The sequence below is a fragment of the Sceloporus undulatus genome, chromosome 2 (assembly GCF_019175285.1).
Source record: "Sceloporus undulatus isolate JIND9_A2432 ecotype Alabama chromosome 2, SceUnd_v1.1, whole genome shotgun sequence".
Taxonomy (NCBI): Eukaryota; Metazoa; Chordata; class Lepidosauria; order Squamata; family Phrynosomatidae; genus Sceloporus; species Sceloporus undulatus.
In genome coordinates this window covers 143,470,308-143,482,015 of record NC_056523.1, presented here as the reverse complement: position 1 = coordinate 143,482,015, position 11,708 = coordinate 143,470,308, and the positions used below count along the sequence as shown (strand labels likewise).

Sequence of the window (11,708 nt, the reverse complement as noted above, 5' to 3'; positions counted from 1 at the left end):
GTTGCTGTCCCTTAGATAACTGGGGGGCCGAAGCCTGGGGGTGGAGCTTCCACCCTCTGGGGGCGGAGCTTCCACCCTCCGGGGCGGAGCTTCCACCCTCCGGGGGCGGAGCTTCCACCCTCCGGGGGCGGAGCTTCCACCCTCCGGGGGCGGGCCAGCACTGGCATCCTCCCCCTCTTTCCTGGCCCCTGAGGGGCCCAGGCCTCGTCAGAGGCCGGGAAAGAGCCGGCAGGGGGCGCCAGCGCTGGCGTCCTCCCCTCTTTCCCGGCCCGAGGAGCCCAGGCCCCGTCAGAGGTCGGGAAAGAGCCGGCGGGGAGCCCTCTTTGCCAGCCCCACGTGCTCCTTCTCGGACTCCACGGAGGCTGCCCTCCACGGAAGCCGAGAGGGAAGCTGGCGGCCCCGCACGCTCCTTCTTGGCCTCCGCAGAGGCTGCCCTCCATGGAGGCCGAGAGGGAAGCCGGCAGCCCCGTGTGCTCCTCCTCGGCTTCCGCGGAGGCTGCCCTCCACGGAAGCCGAGAGGGAAGCCGGCGGCCCCGCGCGCTCCTTCTCAGCCTCCGCGGAGACTGCCCTCCACGGGAGCCGAGAGGGAAGCTGGAGGCTGCGGGGAGGCGGGCAAGGTGGTGCGGCCGCGTGCCGGAGGCGCCGTCTCCACCTTCGCCTCCTCCACCCCAGACCTCACTGCCCTCCTCCACCTCCTCTGCACGGCCATGCGCGGTGGAGGAGGAGGATGGCAGAGAGGCCCCCGCGGGCGGCCGGAGCAGCGCCTAAGCTGCGGCGGGGACGGCAATCGGTGGCAGGACTGGGCTGGGGCCGGTCCCGAGGCCTTGCCGGGCTAGATCCGGCCCGTGGTCCGTAGGTTGCCGACACCTGGTCCAGAAGGTGGAAGAAGCATGAAAGGGATCAGCTATTTTAGATCTGATCCTAACCAACAGGGTTATCCCTGTTAATGGGGTAGACGTGGTGGGATCCTTAGGTGGAAGTGACCATGCTCTCTTGGAATTTGTTATACAGTGGGAAAGGGAAGCCAAGTATAGCCAGACATGCATTCCAGACTTTAAGAAAGCCAGTTTCTTTAAATTTAGGGGATTACTGCTTGTAATTCCATGGACAAGAATACTGAAAGAGAATGGAGTTCAGGATAGATGTGAGTTTCTTAAAAGTGAGATACTAAAGCACAAACTAAAAAAGAAGGGGAAATGGGAGGTGTCTAAAGAAACTAAAATGGTTAAAGAACTTTCAACTGAGCTAAGCATTAAAAAATGTACAAAAATGAAAAAACACCAAAGAGGAATTCAAGCATATAGGTCTGAAACAGATGGGCAGGTGGGTGGCAGCTTCTGGCCAATCTGGGGGCATGGCGTTTAGACAATAGATGCCCCTGGAAGCTGCCCTAAGGTTGCCTTGGCACTGTCTATGGGAGCCCAAAACCAGCTCAAAAGGAACGGATATGTTCTGCTCCTTTTCACAATCCATTTGGGACTGCAGCAGGAGGTGAAATGGGGACTGCAGTGTGTAGTTGCCGTGGCCCCAGGGTGATCGGGCCAGGAGTGGCTTTTGGCCGCTCCTTCCTTCCTGCCTGTCTGTTTCGCCCCATAGTCAGTATACATAGGGGGAAGGAAAGAAAAGCTAAAGTACAGAATAAATTTAGGCTTGCCAGACAGATTAAAAACAATTAAAAGCTTTTTAAATTTTTTCCACAACAAAAGTAAGCACAAGGAAATGGTATAGTTGCTGCATAGAGAAGATGGCAAAGTACTAACTGGGGATGGAGAAAAGGCAGAAGTTCTCAACACTTTCTTTGCCTCAGTTTTCTGTTGGTCATTGTTTTGTTTTCCATATTTGTTGACACATGTTAGAACTCTGAACTCTATAATCTGAACTCTGGAGACCAGGGTTCAATTCCCAGCTCAGCCTTGAAAGCCACTGGGTGACCTTGGGCAAGTCTCATGCTCTCAGCCTCCTCAGGGGAAGAAGGCCATGGCAAGCCTCCTCTGGACAAATGGGACCAAGATCATACTAGAGTCTTATTATAATTAACTTTTATTCTTATTTTGTGTATGTGGAGCTTTTTTTTGTTGCATTGTTGCTACATCAATGGCGCTACATAAATTATAGCAATAATAATAATAATAATAATTAGTATTGTATTCTAGTATTGTAACTTAATATTTTATATTGAAGTAGTTATAAATGTTTTATTCTGTTGCAAAGTGCCATGAACATCAACAGTGCTCTATAAATAAATGATGGTAATAATAATGATAATGATAAGGAGTCACTGTATACCTACATCTTTAAAATGAGAGAGACTGAATTATCAAAAAGGGTTCAGACCAACGGCAACATCCCCCAGATGATCTGTAATTACATAACCCAAATGACCTCCAGTGTTGTGACCCAATCTGATCATTTAGTTTTATATCAACTTCTTGTAACTTTTATGTCATCTTTCTAGGCCCTCCTTGAGGTCTCCCTAAGTCAGAGGCGACTTGGAGGCACATAACACCAACGAAGCTCCAAAGGAGGAGATGGCTATCATAAGGCAACCCATGCCATGCTTCCCTCTGAGCGTGGCTGCCCAGACTAAAGCTGAGTCCTCCCTTTCTCTCTGCCAGGGTACCTGGGGGCTATGCTGATGCTGCTGCCGCCCGCGGAGGCCCATTCCCAGGCAGGGCGCTGAGACACCTGGACTGCGGTGCCCCCGCCATCCCACTCCGACCGGCAAGGAGGAGGCTCTGGTGGTGTCACACCAAACAGGGCCCCCGCGGAAACCGCAGCGACGAGAGAGCCAGGCAAAAGGGCTATTACAGGAACTGCTCTGTCGGCCTCCTCCCCCTCCCCTTCCCGTTGCATTCTGGGATTTGGAGTTTAAGGGGGCGTTTAGAATCCTCAGCCAGGGAGCAGCTCTTAGGCCTCACTGAACTACAAACCCCAGAATGCAACAGGAGGCAGCCAGAGCAGTCAGAGTGGAAGAGCAGCACTGTAAGACTGCAGTGTGATGATCTAGAGGGCGCTGTGTGGCCCCCTCCCCAGAGGGACCACTAGACGCCCCCCTTTTCCAAGACATGATGCCCTCCATTTCAGTCTTCTCCCCAACAGGAATTCCAAAAGAGCCTCCATTTTGAGCAGGGTTAAGAAGCATGGAGTTACATTTCTAGCAGGAGTGTTTTGCGCTTTTAAATACCCTCCATTTTTGCTTGAACGTCCTCCATTTTGTGGTGGCTTGTGTCTTCCCTGGGACATCTGGTCACCTCCAGTGTCTGCGAGGAGGAAAATGGGTTCTTTGCTCACTCCCAGTGGCTTTCTGTCTACTGTAGTCCAGCCCTCCCAGGAATCTCTCTCTCTCTCTCTTGTTTTCCTTCAAATCATTTCTGACTTATGGAGACCCTAAGGCAGACCTATCAGGGATTTCTCAGCAGGTTTCTTTAGAGGGGGGTTTGCCATGGCCATCCTCTGAGGCTGAGAGAGTGTGACTTGCCCAGTGGGTTTTCATGGACAAGCCAGGATCCAAACCTTGGTCTCCAGAGTCATAGTCCAGTGTTCAAATCACTACACCACTTTGGCTCTCAGGAACATGTCTATTCCTCACATATTACACTCGTCCCTCCACATTCGCTGGGGTTAGGGCACAGGACCTCCATGAATGTGGGGAAATCACAAATAACAAAAACAACAACAACATGTTTTTACCTGAGACAACATCTCTCTAGGAACCTCTAGGTCCTCCAGTGCAACTCTGCTCAACATCTGCCAGACACAGACCATACAATTGCACTGGAGAAGCTACAGATGTTGACACCACTTTAAGTGCTGTAGCTCCAGCCGATGAGATCACGGATTTGTAGTTTTACAAGGTCTTTAGCCTTTCCTGACAACGGGTGCTTGTACCTCATGAAACTACATAGGCCAGGATTCTGTAGGGTGGAGACATGGCAATTAAAGTGGAGCCAAACTGCATTATCTGTACAGTGCAGATTCACTCCTAGAGAAAAAACTTAAGAAAGGCTTGCTACAGCATTGTAATGCAGAGGCATCTTTGTGCAAGTAGCATTCACAAAGTATTTTGTTGTATTTTTTCTTGCAGTCTCCATATGATCTGGAGCTCATTTCTCAGAGTTCTGGGGCATGGATGGCTCAAACTTAGGTTATAGAACCATCTAGTCCAATTTCTGCCAGTCAGGAATTCTCAGTTAAAGCAACTCTTGAGAGGCAGGCATTCAACCTCTGTTGAAAAAAATGTTGGCAAAAGAGAGTCCAGCACCTTCCAAGGAAGTCCCCCCCCATCACCTTTTGCGTTTAACAGTGGCCTTTATCATACATGGGGGGTTTGCAGCTCAGATCTGCAGTCACTCCTGTTCTAGCAACGCGAAACGTGATGTTTTTTCACACCAGATCCGGAATCACTCCTGTCTAGCAATGCGAATTCACATTAAAATGTGATGTTATACCACACCTGGTTGCCTTTCCCTTGCCCTTCCGAATCGAGGGGGAAGTGGAGTCAGTCTGATTCCAAGCAAGTCACATGATGCGGATTCAAGCAAAGCAGGGTGAGTGCATATTGTATTACCACACCAGGGAGTTTATCACACGTGAGGAATTTCTCTTAATTTCGAACTAAAAGAAAGTGGGGCCAGAACACACTCACATGAATTCGCTAGTTCAGCAAATTTACGTCAATGCGAACTGCGTTCAAACTGGCTTCCCATTGGCTGAAATTACCATGCCATTGCCCAAATTTGCCTGTGATCACCTCTCATTCAATAACGTAAAACCCCATGATTGCACTCGGACTGACTTCCCATTGACTGAATTGGCGTCTAGTCAGTCTATCACGCAATAACGTGAAACCCCATGATTGCGTTCGGATTGCCATTGGAGTATACTTCCAATTTCCCTTGTCTGATAATGTCCCAGGACATACCATGCGGATTCAATTTGATTCGAATTGAGACCATTGTGCATAATGCTCAGTGGGAGTCTGAACGCATTCTGAACCTTTGCACTTCTGAGGGGAAGAAGGGAGCCTGGTTCCACTTTCACGTGAATGACAGCCTCAAGAGAATGTCTTCCTTCTATTTTCCCATCCCTGGCAGCCAAATTCAAACAAGTCCTCCAGCACCCATCCATTTCAGCCACATCTACATCTATCCTCCTATCATTCTCCTCATCCATTTCAGCCATATCTATCCTCCGTGTCAGAACCCCCATCCATTTATTATTATTATTAAGGAATTATTATTATAATTATTATTCACTGCAAAATAATCAGTGTAGAAGCTGCAGGTTTGCCTGGAAGTAAATCCTTTGGAACTGAAGGAGACCCATTTTGGAGGATTGCAGAAATGATTCGGTTTCCCTTATTCTCCATGCTCCCTAAAATACCACCTCCCTGAATCCAATCCACTCTCCTTCCCTTTGTAACAGTAGCCTTCTCTTAGGTTGCATTTGCCCCAGGAAATAATCCGGTTTAACTCCACTTTCACTGCCCTGGCTCAGTGCTATGGAATTCTGGGAACTGTAGTATCGTGAGACATTGAGCCTTGTCTGCCAGAGAGCTCTGGTGCCTCAGCAAACTAATAAAAGTAAATTATTATTATTATTATTATTATTATTATTATTATTTTAAAAACGTTTTAAATTATAATTATTATAATTATTCTCCATGCTCCCTAAAATACTACCTCCCTGAATCCAGTCTACTCTCCGTCCCTTTGTAACAGTTGCCTCTGATTTAACTCCACTTTCACTGTCCTGGCTCAGTGCTATGGAATTTTGGGAATTGGAGTTTGTTGTGAGGTCCTTGGCTCGAGGCTATGGAATTCTGGGAGCTGGAGTTTGTTGCTCCCCTCAGCCTCCCATCTCTCCCCCCAGCCTCCATCCCTGTCATCTACCCTTCTGAGCAACGGAAGCAATTGGGGCAAAATTGTAGCGCAGCATCATGGGAAATTTGCCTCTTTGTGTACCAGGAGGGAAGCAAAGTTGCACCAGACCAATTCGGAGTGAAATTGAAGTGAGCTTGAATGCGAAGTCTGTGAATTCACTTTTGTACCGAAGTCACCAAAATGAGGAGTCACTTTGGATTCACTGCAGAAGCGCCACGGAAGGAGCTCCCATAGAAATGAATCGCATGTGATAACACATTAATGTTATAACATGAATCCGCATCGTTGGACCCACAGTCACCCCGGATCTGAGCTGAAAAATCTCCAAAAAGCTCCATGTGATATACTCCAGTGTTGTGCATTACTATGTTTTAGCTAAGCTTTGCTTGCTTCCTCCTGTTTTAAAAAAATGTCTCCTGAGTCCTGGGCCTAAAAATACAGCAAAAATACCCCTCACAACAAGCCCCTAGAAGAGATTGGGGACACTTGGAAGTAAACAAATATTTTTATTTATTTATTTATTAACCAGTATCATCACTTTAAACTTGTTTTCACACAATTTTTATTTACCCTTCCAAAGCCTACTCTCCCAGTTTAGAGATATCCTTTTGAAACTCTTTACAATGCCTCTTTGCTGTCAGTAACCTAAACAACGTATTGTTATCAGCAAACATGGCCACCTCACTATAGAGTTCCAGGTTTTGTCTCTGGAAGTTCTCTGCACCTTGAGTTTGGTAGAGAAATATAGTTCTGTTTTGGGATTTTCTTTTAAGAGTATTTCATCAGCAATATACCCTCCAACAGTTCTCCTTTGGCAGGGACAGTCCAAGTTAACCCTCTGTTGTCCCACTTTGTCAGCTGCTTTTCAAATGTCCCAGTTTTCCCCAACTGTCATCCTTTGTCCTCAGATTACTTTACAGTGGACCCTTGTTATACGCTGGGGTTTGGTTCCAAGATCCCCCGTGTATAACAAAATCCGTGTATGCTCAAGTCCCATTAAATATAATGACATAGCAAAATGGTGTCCCTTAGAAAAAATGGAACATCAAGGTAAATTTATACTTTTTTTGAACATTTTCAAACCGTGTATGCTTAAATCCGTGTATAAAAAATCCATGTATAAGAAGGGCCGACTGTAATTGCACCAAACTGAGTTAAAGATATAAAAGCAGTTGGTGCTCAATTAATGCAGCAGAGGGAGAGGAGTCTTAATTAATGTAGTTTGACTGCTTTAACTGTCGTGTCTCAGTGCTGTCGAATTCTGTTTTATTTATGGTTATTATTATTATTATAATTATACATTGCTTTGTTACAGTGCTTCAAAAATAGTAGCCATTTTTGTTAAATTACCTTGTTTCCATAACAATATAACCACTGTTCTGCTATTTGCAAAATGAAGTTAAGATATTTTTCTTATCAAATTAATTTTAACTTCCTATAGACTCCTTGCTTATGTGTATTTCTTATAATCTTAACTTTTTCATGTAATGTAATAGCTTGTAATAAAATTTATTCGGTCTTTGACCAGTATAACTTTTTCATGGTTTTTTTTATTATTTTGGAGATTAGTAATTAGTAACTTCAGTGCGTTGTATATATCTTTTTCTATTTGAACTGTTTCAAGTATTCTTGACATTTTTGCTTATTGTGTTTTATTACTGGTGGCGCAGTGGGTAAATGCCTGTACTGCAGCCATTCACTCGAAACCACAAGGTTGCGAGTTCAAGACCAGCAAAAGGGCCCAAGCTCGACTCAGGCTTGCATCCTTCCGAGGTCGCTAAAATGAGTACCCAGACTGTTGGGGGCAAATTAGCTTACTTGCTAATTAGCTTACTTGCTGTTCACTGCTATGATCTTTGGAATAGCGGTATATAAAAAAACAAACAAAAAACAAACAAAACAAGACCATTTCCTCTTACAATAACAACAAGTTTAATGATTACACAGCTGACCATATTAATGGAATACTAAATACAGTTACAAAATACAAAATACAAAATATAAAATACAAGATTAAAAAATATCAAAATATCCGCATACATACAAAGATAAAACTGGATCACACCTAAAACTCATATAGGGGGTTAAAACAGATACAGACTAAATAAAAGCAAATTTAATAAAATGGGATACAAAATAAAATAGTCTAAGATAAAACTGGCTAAAACAGAGTGGGAGATAACAATAAAATGTTTAAACGAACTCCTCACCATGGCATGAAACCCCGTTTTGTATAATAAATTGATCTCTCAAGCTAGCAGAATTTACTACAACGCACTATATGTACAGTATGTTCTCTCCAGAGAAAATATAAGACAATTTTGTGGTATGATCCCAGTAGGTCATTCTAACAAAAAAATGGTTGCAAAAAGTGTGATCTCTCCTTATCAGATAAACAACAGTTGAACAGAATATATGGAGTATTCTCAATAGCTGGGGCTCCACAAATACATATTCTTTCATGATAAGGTATTTTCAGTAGTGGAGGATGGAATACTCTTACAATAAGTTACTAGTGTTTCCCAATCAGGTTTTATTGATTCTATAGGTTTCTCATCTATACATTTTGTTAGTTTGTCTATTTCCATGTTATCAGTTGCTTTTTCTAACCGTCTTTTGTAGGTATGTCATTTTGTTTCAGTTTTTGCACTATAAATATTCTGGCAATAGTGATCATATATAATAATGCAGTCTTGTGTTTCTTATCTTCACATATTGATTTGCGATTTTGTTTACCATGTTTAACAAATAAATTTCTGGTATCATATCAAACTCAATATTTAAGATATTTTTTATGGAAATGTGTATAATTTTCCAGAATTTTTTAACTTTTGGGCATTACCAGAAAACATGAAACCAGCTTCCAGTTGCTTCGACACATTTTCATCACCTATTTTCATTGTTGTTGTTTATTTTGGCTATTTTTGTTTGGGTTAGATGCCGACAAAAAGCCATTTTCATGTAGTTCTCTCTAATGCACTTTGAGAATTGGTGTGTCTTCTTCCTAGCAAATTGCCAACTTTCCAAATCTAATGGTCTGCCAATATCCTTGGTCCATTTTATCATGGTATCTTTTACAATTTCTTGTTCGTGCAATCTTTCTATTAATAGTTTATATAATTTGGATGGCTGTTTCAATCTGCTGCCTTCTATCAGGTTGACAAGATCATTTATTGTGGTTTTGAAGTCTTCTTGCATTAAGTCTTCTTTGAAGATTTTGTCCTTTAATTGTATGTATAATAACCAGTGGCTGCTTGGTCCTAATTCTCGAATTTCTTCTTGTGATTTTATAATGTGTTGCGGTTGATTATTTTTAGTTATGATGTCTCTGTATCTTAGCCAATTCCTTGTTGTGCTGGTTCTGTTATAGAAGGCCTCTTGAGGTGAGACCCAGCCACATATATTGTTGTAGAAGATTGGTCTGATTTTTTGCCAAGTGTGGAGTATTGTCTTCCATATGAACTGATGTTCGAACTCCTTGTGCGCTCTGTGCTTTCCAGGCCACAAGTAGGCATGCCACCCGAAATGCAAGTTGAATCCCTCAAGATTTAATAGTGTTTTATATTTGAGTCTTATCCAATCTGTCAGCCAGACTAGAGAATTCACTTGGTAGTAAAGTTGTTGGTTGGGTACATCACATCTGCCTTTCTGTTTTTTGTCAGTCAAAGTCTTCCATTTGAAGCGTGGCTTTTCCCCCTCCTACAATAATTTCTTAAGTTCTCTGTTCCATAGTTGGAAAGGTTTATCATTGACTATTATAGATAAATTTGCAAAAAGAAAATTGAACTTTGGAAGTGTCATAATTTTACCATAATTGTGGCTATCCTGTTTTTGGTTTTGTAGATATTATATTTATCCTTTTTCTGTCAAAAAGCTCTGATGCCACAACAAACTACAAATCCCAGGATTCCATAGGATACAGCCATAACAAAGTGGTGTAAAACTGCCTTAATTCTGCAGTGTGGCAGCAGCCCCCATTAAGTTTTGGAGTACATGCTGTAATCCTGTGTGTAGTAAAGGAGGTATTCTATTATTTTTATGTTATTTATAGGCACCTTTGCACTCATTTAAAAGGGTAACTTTATATATTTATTGTATTTATTTATTAACTGAATTTTGTAATATGTTAGTTGTTATTTTGTCACTGTTTCATGGTAGTTAAACTGTTACCTGCTTCATTTAATTTATTGATTTTATTTCAATGCAATGTATTCTGTGTCCTCACTGTTTTGTAAAAGCATACCTGCAAGTAAGCAAAATCAATATTGATCTGCCTGCTAGTGTGTTGGAACCTCACCCTTATACTTCTAAGGTCCCTGGTTTAGAAAGAAGCGTTTCTAGGATTTCTGACAATGTTTGGCATGTAACCGATTTAGTTAGGATCAGATGAATTAGTATTTTTAACTATCAAAAAGAACACGCTGTCTTGTGTTCTTGATGATGCCTTGATGAATCTGGTACTGTTATCCATTCTGCTGCCACCAGACATTATTATGCTCTGTTGCCGTAGGTCTGTACACTGACCATAGAATGGCACTGGAGTAGCTACAAATGGTCTTTCAGTGCAACTTTTAGTTAAAGTTGACTACAGAGTTGCACTGGAGGACCTAGACAGTCCTAGAGAGAACATATTAATGAAATCCGTGAATAATCAAATCTGCAAATATCAAAGCCGCAAATATGGAGGGATGACTGTATTTTGTTCTTTTTGTACAGTAACTGATCTGGCCTAATTCTTTGTGCCTTTTTTATTGGTTTTCCCTAGTAGATTTCCTCTCACCTTCTTTTGGCTTTAGTTATTTACAGCTTTTATTTATTTACAGGTGTGTTTTTTTGTTTTTGTTTTTGCAGTTCATTCTACGGAGCCTGGTTTTCCCCTCCCCATTCTACCACTCCTACCATTCTTTTCTACCACTTTACCTTCAACCTGCCATGCCTTTCTTCTTCCTGTTAAGTAATGATTCATTAGTTGTTGTAATCATTTTCGATTTATGGCAACCTTAAGGCTTACAGCATGTGATTCACCCAGGTCACCCAGTGGCTTTCATGGATGAGTGGGGAATTTTTACTAATAATTTACTAATAATTATTAGTTATTTATTGTTCAAGTTACAGAAAGTATGTAAAACAATCAAACAAAAAATATTTGAGTTAGCTCAGAGGGGTTGGTTGTGAGTCTAGGTATCTGAACATACATAAAGCAACAACATGTGTCAAGATTGACATGATATTACAATCTAAATTGAGACAGAACAGATCCCTGTGAGCTGTGGCTCAGGTTATTAGCAGCATGTGCTCCCAGTCTAATAGCTACCACCAAAATGCATCTGCAATTGAACAGGCACAGGATGGCATCTGAAGAGATGGCTATGAAGTCATGGATCTTTTATGAAAAATGTTGTACGTATCTGTGATTATGGTAATATGGTGGTTAGGAGCTGGAGAGGGCAAGAGGATGGAATATGGGAAATGGGTGGTGATTTGGGGGAGCATTTGTGGGGATTTGAGTACGGCTGGTGATCTAGTCAATCATCTAGTCAGTTTGAGAATTGTGGTGTGGTGAAGTGAGTGAATGGAGGATTAGGACTGAGGGTGTCTGTCAGGTATTGGAATTAATGAGTGATGTAGAAGAGTGATTAATTCCTTCAGTGAGATATTATATGGTACTTTGCAACTCAGATGGGAAAGGCTCTCAGAGGCCATCTTAGTTGTTCCTCTGTGTATGTGTACATGTGCCTTCAAGTTGCCTGCCAACCTATGGCTACCCCATTACTTTCATAGATTTTTCCTAAGCAAGGAATACATTGGGTACATGTACACTGTAGA

At 42.6% G+C, this 11,708-nt stretch overlaps 1 protein-coding gene across 2 annotated transcripts in view; it reads right to left on the bottom strand.

Moving 5' to 3' along the window:
* DUS1L (dihydrouridine synthase 1 like) overlaps window positions 1-2,775 on the bottom strand; it is a 26,436-nt gene extending 23,661 nt beyond the window's left edge. The window contains exon 1 of one of the 2 annotated variants that reach the window (XM_042452649.1): window positions 2,621-2,775. The gene's annotated coding sequence lies outside the window, so the exon portion shown is untranslated. The remainder of the gene's footprint in view (window positions 1-2,620) is intronic. The other variant, XM_042452648.1, reaches the window with a different exon arrangement.
* Window positions 2,776-11,708: the final 8,933 nt, after the last annotated feature.